The 11,734-nt window shown below is 38.8% G+C and overlaps 1 pseudogene; it reads left to right on the plus strand.

Annotated features, from left to right (window-relative positions):
- The first annotated feature begins 5,221 nt into the window (after window positions 1-5,221).
- LOC100388417 (annexin A7 pseudogene) lies at window positions 5,222-9,938 on the plus strand (annotated as a pseudogene).
- The last annotated feature ends 1,796 nt before the right edge of the window (window positions 9,939-11,734 follow it).

Genomic DNA, 11,734 nt, shown 5'->3' on the forward strand with positions numbered 1-11,734 from the left:
AAATACTATGTACTGTACATAATTGTTTATATGACAGAGGTGCAGTAGGTCTGTTTACACCAGCATCAGCACAAACATGAGTAATGCATTACGCTATGATGTTAGGATGGCCATGACGACGTCACTAGGCAACAGCTCCGTTACACCCTCATGAGACCGCCATAGTACACGTGGTCCGTTGTTTAACAAAATGTTGTTACACAACACATGACAGTATTTTGTATGTATTTGTCTTCACAGTAACCCTGTATGGTCATCAGGGAGGACTTTATCTTTGGCATTTTGCAGATGAAGCAACAGTGTCAGTTTAGTCATTATTAAGATAACTCACATTTTTGTTTTTGCTCCTGGATCAGTACTTGTTTCACTAACAACACAGGCAAGTGTTGATGTAATAAAAATTTCCAAAACGCTGGGCATTAGTAATATATTGTTACCCTGTGACATACTTTATTAGAGCAACAAGCCAGTAATCTTGATGTATAAGACCAACCATATGTGTAGTCACTTGTGTATATTACAGTCATGCATCACTCAATGATGGGATGTCTTCTGAAAAATTTGTCATTAGGCAGTTTTGATATTGTGTGAACATCATGGAGTGTATGTTTATAAACATAGATGAGACAGCCTACTGCACCGCTCAGCTAAGTGGTATAGACTATTGCTCCTAAGCTATACACCTGTACAGCTACACACCTGTGAGCTACACACCTGAAAGCTACCTGTGTAGCTGTCTTCAAGACCTCAAATAGGGAATATACAGCATAGAAATACATAATACTAGTGGAAAAAGCATTGAAAGAGGGTAACAATTTGCCAAAAGGAGATGGATGGGAGCTAAAAGTAAATACAAATCTTACTTCCAATGATTTATTAATAAAAAATTACTTAATACTTGCTCTGGGGCACAGAGTCAGGCCCTGGGGTACAATGTGACATAGAGAAGTCTTTGTACACAAATCAATTACAGCATAGTTAGAGAGACAGACATTAAAAAAATGTAATAAAAGGAAAGGAGATCTCGTGCTATGTATGAAAAATGATACAGATACTAGAATTCATTGAAGGAACTGATCACTCAGAAACAATGTAATTTAACAAACATGATCAGAGAACAGATGGAAGCTAAGAGGGTTCCCGTCAGAAGTGGGGGCCCTAGGGAGGTAGAAAAGTCAATGAAGGAAATTCTAAGCAAGGGGAATGTGGAAAAATATGTGATGTATTTTAGGCAGAGTGATGAAAGTAGAAGTGTCAGGTAGTTAAGTAATAGCAGATGACACTGAAAAAATACCTAGGAACTACATTGTCAAGAACACAAATCAAGGAAAATAGAACTCATTTTTTCTGGGATAATACGCACTCAGTGAAATTTTTCAAGTGTAGGGATCCCAAACCCACAAATTTACAAAACTTTTTACTGAATTTGAAACCCAGATTTAGTATAGAAGTGTTTAATACATTTACTAACTAAAATCCAGAGTTGCAGTTTAGGCTGTGAAGGGCTGTGGTTTGTGTCCCTTATTTGCTCATTCTTATTAAAGAATAGATGGATCTCACAGTTGCCAATAGTAAGTGGGTAGAGTTTCCCACACTATGCTGAGTTCTTAACATTTTGAAGAGTCCTTAGTACAAAATTCCTCTGTTTTCTCTAATAATCATCCCAGATGCTTACTTAGTGCTTCCATGTACCCAGGAAAGGCTTGGAGCACTTTACAAATATTGACTCTTTTTAAACTGTTTTTATTTTTTTAGAGACAAGATGTTACTTTGTCACTTAGGCTGAAGTGCAGTGACACAATCATATTTCACTGCAGCCTTGAAATCCTGAGCTCAAATGATCCTCCTATCTCAGCTTCCTGAGTGGCTGGGACTACAGGCACTTACTAGCGTGCCTTGATAATTAATATATATATATATATATATAATATATATATCTTAAACCATATATTTTTTTTTTTTAAGAGATAGGGTCTTATTATGTTGCCCAGGCTGGTCTTAAACTCCTAGCCTCAAGTGATCTTCCTGCCTTGGCCTGCCAAAGCCCTGGGATTATAGGCAAGAGTCATGGCACCTCACCCAAATACTGGCCCTTAGTCCTCACAGTAACCTTCTGAGGTTGAGGTTGGAAGTATTATTGTTATCCTCATTTTAGAAATGGAAGAACCAAGGCACAGAGCAGTGAAGTCACTTGCTCAAAGGTACAGAGTTAGGATTCAACCAGGCAAGCTGTAATCTTAGCCAAATATTTTCAGCAACGTCAACTATGTTACACTGGCTCTCAACCAAATATTTTTTTCTTTTTTTTTAATTGCATTTTAGGTTTTGGGGTACATGTGAAGAACATGCAAGATAGTTGCATAGGTACACATGTGGCAGTGTGATTTGCTGCCTTCCCCCCCCTTCACCTATATCTGGTCTTTCTCCCCATGCTATCTCTCCCCACCTCCCCACCCCCCGCTGTCCCTCCCCAAATATTTTTAGCAACAACTTAAAAAAGGTCATTTAAAATTGGAAAAATGTGGCACATATACACCATGGAATATTATGCAGCAATCAGAAATGATGAGTTTGTGTCGTTTGTAGGGACATGGATGAATCTGGAGAACATCATCAGCAAACTGATACAAGAACAGAAAATGAAACACCGCATATTCTCACTCATAGGCAGGTGATGAAAAATGAGATCACATGGACACAGGGAGGGGAGTACTAAACCCTGGGGTCTATTGGGGGGAAAAGGGGAGGGCCGGTGGGAGGGGGAGGTGGGGAGGGATAGCCTGGGGAGAAATGCCAAATGTGGGTGAAGGGGAGAAAGGAAGCAAAACACACTGCCATGTGTGTACCTACGCAACTGTCTTGCATGTTCTGCTCATGTACCCCAAAACCTAAAATGCAATAAAAAATAAAAAAAATAAATAAAGTAAAAGAAAACCTTTTAGCAAGCCTTATATAGGAAATAAAGACAATCTAAAAATTTTCTTTTAAAATATTATGTTTTGACATATTTTAGATAATAAAACTTTGTTTATACCCCTCTTACAGTGTCTGTGGGCAGATTTTCAGCTGGGGTGATAAAAGTATAGCATGGGGGAAATTTTTTTAATCTTGGCGTTTTACATAAATTACCTGAATATATTTTAAAAGTACAGAGATAGCATCCATCCTCTCTCAGCACCCTCTTGATTTGAGCTTTGAAGTGAGGAAACCTCATTAGCGAGCATTATATGCAGGTGTTTTCGGTGGTATTTACTAAAGAGTCTCCAGTTTCTAAACATTAAGAGACACTTTTAACATTCAACTATCAAAAGAATAATAAAATGCACAGCAACAGAAACCATATTGACACTTTTATCGTTTGGAACATACACCAAATGTTGGGACCTTGCAAATCGGTTGTTTTGTTACACAGTGAAGGCTGGAAGTGCCCAGGTGACAGTTTTCTGCCTGCAAAGTAAAAATCTAAATTGTAAAATCAGCCATGCCCTCCTCATACAGGAAACTGCTCTGACATACCTACCCTTTTCATAGTGTCGTGAAGTCTATGATTGCAGTGTTTAATTCTAGCTTTCTTTTGCCAGATTCTTGGTGAAAGAGATGTTTTTTCTAATTAAAAAAATTCAAATATATTAAGAAAAATAGCTTCTGAGCATGAGCCTTAATTTTGCAAAAAATAATAATAGTGACAACATACAAAATTATTTCTTTTTGAGGGGTTCTCTCCACTCAAGAGAATGGGATAATTAATTTCTTTTCTGTTTTAAAATAGAAAAGCAAGTTACCGCTCATTAATATTTTGGAGCAATAGTCTTCCTCAGTTTCAGCCACTGGAGAGTGTATTCAAGTTGAGACATGAAATTCACCATTTACTCCATCATTCCAAAAACGATTATTGTACAGCTAATATCTTCCAGGAAGAGGGTTAAACCCATAGGAACAGATAATGGTCAGAGATGTTAACAACTCACAGCCTAGTGCAAGAAGAGGAAGTAAACACCAGCTCTCTAATTGAGGTAATGTGCTCAGAGCGTACCTGAGAAAGCGAACTTGATTCTCAGACATTTAAACTGGATCCTAAAGAGAAGTAAGTAAAGGTTCCTCAGATGAAGAATAGAAGGGGTTTTCTAGGTGGATAGAGGAAAAGATATTTACAAAGCCAGAAGGTGTGAGGGAACCTCATATTCAGGGGAACCGCGAGAATACAGGGAATACAAGAGGAAGGAAAGAGAGGGCAGCCAGAAAAATCAGCAAGACAGAGAAATAACCAAGAGAAATGAGCAAAGCCCGATTTTTTTAGTAATCTAATATGATATATTGAGAAATGTGGACATTGTTTTGAAAATAATGGGCAACAAACAATTCTATGCAGGAGAGTGACATAATTGAATTTGCTTTTTTTCTTTTTTCTTCTCTTATTATTATACTTTAAGTTCTGGGGTGCATGTGCAGAACGTGGAGGTTTGTTACATAGGTATACATGTGTCTTGGTGGTTTGCTGCATCCATCATCCTGTCATCTACATTAGGTATTTCTCCTAATGCTATCCCTCCCCTAGCCCCCTACTCCCTGACAGGCACCAATGTGTGATGTTTCCCTCCCTGTGTCCACGTGTTCTCATTGTTCAACACCAACTTGTGAGCGAGACCATGCAGTGTTTGCTTTTCTGTTCTTGTATCAGTCTGCTGAGAATGATGGTTTCCAGCCTCAACGATGTCCCTGCAAGGGACATTAACGTATCTTTTTTATGGCTACATAGTATTCCATGGTGTATATGTGCCACATTTGCTTTTTTAAAAGATCTATAGAACAGGGTGAAGGAGTAGGTCTCAGCCAAGGGGAATATTGCCACTCAGGTGACATTTAGTCACAACTGGGGGAAGGGGATGTGCTACTGATGTCTAAGGAGCACAGGGCAGGGATCCTGCTAAGTGTCTTCCAATGTACAGGACAAGCCACCATAACAAGGAATCAACCAAAGACGTCAATTTTACCGAGGCTGAGAAACTCTGGTGTGGTAGACAGAATACCTCCCAAAAATGGTCAGGTCCTAATTTCTGGAACCGGTAAATATGTTTCCTCATATGACACAAGGAGTCTGCATGTGTGATTAAATTACAGACTTTGAGATGGGGGATTATCCAGCATTGTCCTGGTGGGCTCATTGTAATCACAAGGGTCCTTACAAAAGGCAGGCAGGAGGGTCAAAGGCAGAAAAGCTGACATGACAACAGAAGCAGAGTGAGTGACGGGGGTGTGGTGATGCTATGCTGATGCTTTTGAAGAAGGATGAAGAAGCCGAGGAACACGGGTGACCTCAGCCAGCCAGAAAGGGCAAAGAAACGGATTCTCCCTGATTCCCTCCAGAGGGAACTAGACCTGCTGACTCTTTGGCTCTAGTCCAGTGAGGCTGATGTTGAGCTTTTGACCTGCAAGACAGTAAGAGAAGAAATCTGTGTTGTTGTAAGCCACTGAATTTGTGGTAATTTGTTACAGCAGCAATAGGAAGCTAATATATGGCGTTTAGAGGATGAATAGGAGAAGCGAATTCTGAAACAAGATACACAGTAAGGAGTTTTAACAGTGAGGAGTAACAATGTTGCCAGACACTTAACTTAGCACTGGAGCTACCACAGTGATCAGTCCAGAAAATAGTAATAACAGTAATAATTCCTGCTCTCTTCAAGTATATAAGCTACTGAATGGTTTGAGTTTTTGTCATGCTCTAGAAAATAATCTCCTGTATAATGCTGATTTCTTTTTTTTCTTCTATTTTTTTTTAAGAGACAGGGTTTCACCATGTTGGCCAGGTTGGTCTCGAACTGCTGACCTCTGGTGATCCGCCTGCCTCGGCCTCCCAAAGTGCTGGGATAAAAAGCATGAGCCACCTCCCCTGGCTATGCTGATTTCTTTTCCTCCTCCATCATATATCAGCCATTTTTTTCTATCCTGAACATAAATTTTTACTTTTGATTTATTAAGATTTATCAACAACTTATACTATGATTTCTTCTTTCCCCCCCAAATCCAAGGTTATACCAATATCATAAAAATATTTTCATAAACATTATAGTTTTTTTTGTTTTGAGACGGAGTTTCGCTCTTGTTACCCAGGTTGGAGTGCAATGGCGTGATCTCGGCTCACTGCAACCTCCGCCTCCTGGGTTCAGGCAATTCTCCTGCCTCAGCCTCCTGAGTAGCTGGGATTACAGGCATGCGCCACCGTGCCCAGCTAATTTTTTGTATTTTTAGTAGAGACGGGGTTTCACCATGTCGACCAGGATGGTCTCGATCTCTTGACCTCATGATCCACCCGCCTTGGCCTCCCAAAGTGCTGGGATTACAGGCTTGAGCCACCGCGCCCGGCCCTATAGTTTTATTATGCTAGATTGATTGTTATTTCCAGTTAACCCCTTACCTTGCTTCCTCATTGCAGTTTTGTTAATGCTGTCATTGATGGATTTTTCTGTAGAGGATAAGACTTCACCACACTGTTGTCAGACCATTTGGCCACTTTTAGTCAATTGAATATGGGTTCCCTTATCTGATCACAGATTTGTGAGTGACAAATAAAATGTTTATTTTTAGGCCAGGCGTGATGGCTCACCCCTATAATCTCAGCACTTTGGGAAGCCGAGGTGGGTGGATCACTTGAGGTCAAGAGTTTGAGACCAACCTGGCCAGCCTGGTGAAACCTCGTCTCTACTAAAAATACAAAAGTTAGCTGGGTGATGGGCACCTGTAATCCCAGCTACTCAGGAGGCTGAAGCAGGAGAATCACTTGTACCTGGCTGGTAGAGGTGGCAGTGAGCCGAGATTGTGCCACTGCACCCTAGCCTGGGTGACAGAGCAAGACTCCATCTCAAAAAAAAGTTTACTTTTGGAAGCCACTGACTGAGACTTTGGGATGATTTCTTATGCAGGAAACCTAAAAAAACTTTGACTAAATATTTTATGTTTTACATTTAGGTCTTTAATCCATGATGCTATCGTTATATGCAAAATTCACATTTAGGTATGTCTGTTTGTTCTTTCTCTTTAGTTTCGTTGATCTATCTGTTCTTGCCCCAGTTCAATACTATTTTTATTACTGTAGTATTATAATACGTCTTCATATCTTGGAAAGTGAGTTCCCATCTTTAGTCTTTTTTTTTCAAAATTATATTAGCTTTCTATGAGTGTTTAAACTTCCAAGTTATATTTAGAATCTGCTTCATATTCCTCCTGAAATTCTTCAGATTTTAATTATAAATACACTAAATTTATACATAAGCTTAAGAAAAATTAATAACTTTACAATGTTAATGTGTCCTCTTTTATTAAGGCCTCATTGGATTAACTTTAGTCATTTTATAAGTTTCGCTGTGAAGGTCGTGTGCTTTCTTTATTGGCTTAATTCCTAGTTATTACATACATTGATATGTTGAGTGGTATATTATTTTCTATTGTATTTTTAGTTTTTTCTTTTACTGTGTAAGACACTGGACTGCAATTTGAAATGTGTGCACTCAGGAAACAGAAAAACATATTAGCATTCCTATATAGTGTTTTTCCTTTTTAAAAAATATTTTAATTTTAAGGCAAGTAGTTCCTAATGGATTAATAACTTAGCTCTATGCTCATAATAATAGATAATATTTATGAGGTACTGACTTTGTACTATGAATATTTAAGTGCTGTTTGAGTATTATTCACTTAATCCTTGCAGTATCCCAAGAGATAAGTATTATTGTTCTCATTTTACAAATGAGAAAGCTGAGGCAGAGAATGGATACATAACTTGCCTAAATTCATACAGATCATGACACAACCAAGATTTGAGTAAAGGCAATCTTGTTCTTGTTACACCCCCAATGGATTCTTCTTGCCCACTGCACAGATAAAACCAATGTACTGAGACAGCAGTGATGCAGCAGAGAAACAGTTTATTATTGCAAGGCGGTTGAGAGGAAGGATAGGAGATGTTTCTCATATTTGCCTCATCAACAGGTTGGAGCTCAGGGTTTTTAAGTATAATTTAGTGGGCAAGGGGCTAGGGAATGAGTGTTGCTGTTTGGTTGGGGTGAAATAATTGGAGCATTCAAATTGTCTTCTTGTGCTAAGTCAGTTTCCAGGTGTGGAATCCCAGGTCCATGTGGCATCAGTTGGTCTTCCCAAATGTAAAAGTCTGAAAAATATCTCAAAAACCAATCTTAGGTTTTTATAATAGTAATGTTATCTATAGGAGCAATTGGGGAAGTTACAAACCTAGTGAGCTCTAGCTACCTGACTCCTGAACAGTAAGAAATTAAGAAAAGCAAGCTAGGAAGCAATGGCTGCTTTTCATTTAACTATGTCCACATCTTTGCAGAATTCAGGCCCCTCCCGTAACCCTAACCCTGTAGCCTTCCAGTGTTCTTCCAAAGGCAGTTTCTGTCCCGAGATGGTTGAGTTTTAGGAGGGACTATTATCATCCTTGATTCAAAGCTAAACTGTAAACTAAATTTCTCCCATAGTTACCTTGGCCTACATCCAGAAATGAGTGAGAGCAATTGTTAGCTTGTGAGGCTAGAAGCAAGATGGAGTCAGTTACGTGAGGTTTTTCTCACCGTTATAATTTTTGCAAAGGTAGTTTCACTCTTAGCCTCTCCATTATACTGTATGTGAAATACATAATTGTAGCTGTTAAATATATATATATATAAAATCGGGGTCATAGTAGGCTCATAAAATGAGTTGGCTTGCTTTTTAACTTTTTTTTTCTTTTTGAGTCAGTGTCTCACTCTGTTGCTCAGGCTGGTGTGCAGTGGTGCGATCTCAGCTCACTGCAACCTCTGCCTCCCACATTCAAGTGATTCTCCTGCCTTAGCCTCCAGAATAGCTGGGATTACAGGTGCCTGCCACCACATCCAGCTAATTTTTGTATTTTTGTAGAGACAGAGTTTTACCCTGTTGGCCAGGCTGGTCTCTTGACCTCAAGTGATCTACCTGACTCGGCTTCCCAAAGTGCTGGGATTACAAACGTGAGCCACCATGCCTGGACTGGCTTGCTTTTTAAAAATAAGGATTATATATTTTTCAGTTTTATTTTTATTTTATTTATTATTATTATTGTTATTATTACTTGTAGAGACAGGATCTCATGATGTTGTCTCAAACTCTTTGCCTCAAGTAATCTTTCTGCCTCAGTCTCACAAAGCACTGGAATTATAGGTATGAACCACCACACCAACCCTAAACGTTTTATTTATTAATTTTGAGAGGAACTAATATTTTGAGACCAGTGGTGTGGAAAAACACTATTAGTTTTTTTTTTACATCAGGCCATTTTGAACGCTTACTTGTGTCCATGTGCCAGGGAAATCGTGATGAAAACCAGAGTGTAAACCACCAAATGGCTCAGGAGGATGCTCAGCGTCTCTATCAAGCTGGCGAGGGGAGCCTAGGGACGGATGAATCTTGCTTTAACATGATCCTTGCCACGAGAAGCTTTCCTCAGCTGAGAGCTACCATGGAGGCTTGTTCCAGGATGGCTAATCGAGATTCGTTAAGCAGAGTGAGCCATCACTTTTCCGGATATGTGGAAAGTGGTTTGAAGACCGTCTTGCAGTGTGCCCTGAACTGCCCTGCCTTCTTTGCTGAGAGGCTCTACTATGCTATGAAAGGTGCTGGCACAGATGCCTCCACCCTGGTCAGGATCATGGTCACTCGAAGTGAGATTGATCTTGTACAAATACAACAAAAGTTCGCTCAGATGTATCAGAAGATCCTGGGCTCAATGATTGCAGGTGACACGAGTGGAGATTACTGAAGACTTCTTCTGGCTTTTGTGGGCCAGTAGGAGGGATTTTTTTTTTTTTTAATGAATGAAGCTATTCATAGCTTATCCTTCAGAGCAATGACCTGCATGCAGCAATATCAACCATCAGCTAACCAAAAGAGCTTTCTATCAAGGACCATATCAGGGTTATGTGCTTGGTTTGCACACGTTATTATTGGCTTAATTCTCTGGTTATTTTGTTTTCTACATATAATCAATGTAAAGCCATATCACAATGATACAGTAATATTGCAATGTTTGTAAAGCTTCATTCTTACTAGTTTCAGTCTAATCAAGATGTTGAATTGAATAAAAAATCACAGCAGTCTCTAATTCTATGTAATAATACTGAATAATATTTTAGGTTGCTGAAAGCTCTGCCTTCCAGAATCCCTCTAGGTCTGTTTGATAGAGTGGGCAGTATGTCATAACTGTGTACTTTTAAAAAAATTCATCCCTTTACATCTAGAAGAATAATTTGCATCTTATTGTGCATAAATTTGTTCTATATTCACAAACACTTTCCACATAGAAAGTAGATTAGTATTACTGTAGCACCTTTTAAGAAAGGGTCATATGTTTATATGCTTAAAATAAATAGCCTACTTTTTTTCCAGTTGTTTTCTTTTTTTAAATTGAGTTATGACAAATTAAAAATTGCATAAAAAAGAAAAAATACTATTAGTTTTTAAAGTTTATCTTGTATATAGCAATTTTACTTAACTCTTTTATTAGATCCACTAATTTGGTCTTTCTCTTGGATTTTGTATGTAGCATCTACAAACAATGGCAGTTTCACAGTCTCATCTTTTCCTTCCCAATTATCATTATTATTATTATTTGGAGACAATGTTGAAATCCCAGTTGGTGTCTGGAGAATCAGACGATTGATGTGAGGAAGAAACCGCACATATTTGGTGCCAAAAGTGTTTTGTGTATAGAAACAGATCATAAGACAAGTAAAGGACATCTCATTTGCTCCCAGTTTTCCTATTTTTTTTTTGTTGTTGTTTTAGTTAAATAAGTAGGAAATTGTATTAAATGTTTTATCTACATCTATTAAGAGAATTCATTGTTCTCCGCTATAGTAGTCTACTACTATAATGAATTACATTGATAAAACTTTGATCAGTAAACCTTTCTGGCATTCCTAAAATAAACGCTACCTATTCACATTGTATTCTTCTTCTTTTTTTTTTGAGTTTCACTCTTGTTACCCTGGCTGGAGTGCAATGGCGCAATCTTGGCTCACTGCAACCTCCACCTCCTGGGTTCAAGCCTCCTGAGTAGCTGCCTCAGCCTCCTGAGTAGCTGTGACTACAGGTGCACGCCACCATGCCCAGCTAACTTTTGTATTTTTAGTAGAGACGGAGTTTCACCTTGTTGACCAGGATGGTCTTGATCTCTTGACCTCGTGATCTCTTGATCCACCTGCCTTGGTCTCCCAAAGTGCTGGGATTATAGGTATGAGCCACTGTCCCCGGCCACATTCTATTATTCTTAATATATTTTGAATTTATTTGGCTAATATTTTATTTAGTATTTTCCCATCTGTGTTTAGAAGTGAACTATTTTTCTTTTTTTTTTATATTGTCCTTATCCAATTTTAATACAGTGTACTACTGATATAAAATGACATGTAAAATCTCTTTCTTATTCTGTATTTTTGTTTGTTTGTTTGTTTTTGGAAATGAAATTTCACTCTTGTTGCCCAAGCTGGAGTGCAGTGGTGTGATCTCGCCAATCTCCACCTCCCGAGTTCAAGTGATTCTCCTGCCTCAGCCTCCTGAGTAGCTGGGATTACAGGCACCTGCCTTTACGCCGGGCCATTTTTTTTGTATTTTTAGTAGAGACAGAGTTTCACCATGTTGGCGAAGCTGGTCTCAAACTCTTGACCTGAGGTGATCTGCTGGCTTTGCCTCGGCCTCCGAAGGTGCT

The sequence above is a fragment of the Callithrix jacchus genome, chromosome 3, assembly GCF_049354715.1.
Source record: "Callithrix jacchus isolate 240 chromosome 3, calJac240_pri, whole genome shotgun sequence".
In the NCBI taxonomy this organism is placed as follows: Eukaryota; Metazoa; Chordata; class Mammalia; order Primates; family Cebidae; genus Callithrix; species Callithrix jacchus.